The sequence below is a fragment of the Penaeus monodon genome, chromosome 21, assembly GCF_015228065.2.
Source record: "Penaeus monodon isolate SGIC_2016 chromosome 21, NSTDA_Pmon_1, whole genome shotgun sequence".
NCBI classification, from domain to species: Eukaryota; Metazoa; Arthropoda; class Malacostraca; order Decapoda; family Penaeidae; genus Penaeus; species Penaeus monodon.
Genome location: NC_051406.1, coordinates 40,627,056 through 40,627,340, shown reverse-complemented (window position 1 = coordinate 40,627,340; position 285 = coordinate 40,627,056).

Here is a 285-nt window from a genome sequence, read left to right as displayed (position 1 = left end):
ATTTAACATGAAAACTTTCATGATTGCAATATAATATTAGGAAGATGAACAGACAAACATATCTAGTTTTTGACATTTTTGAAAGTAATCTACGCGTCCCGCCCGCCGTCGACGAAAGGGAATCAAAGTCAAACAAAACAAAAATGGAGGAATTTCCCTCGAGAATCGATTCTGAATTCGAATGACCCACAGATAATGGCTACGATTATTTTCAAAGTGTCAAATGAAGGAAAACCGCCATTGACTACGACAGAGGTCTGATTTCAAAATGTGTTAATGTGTATA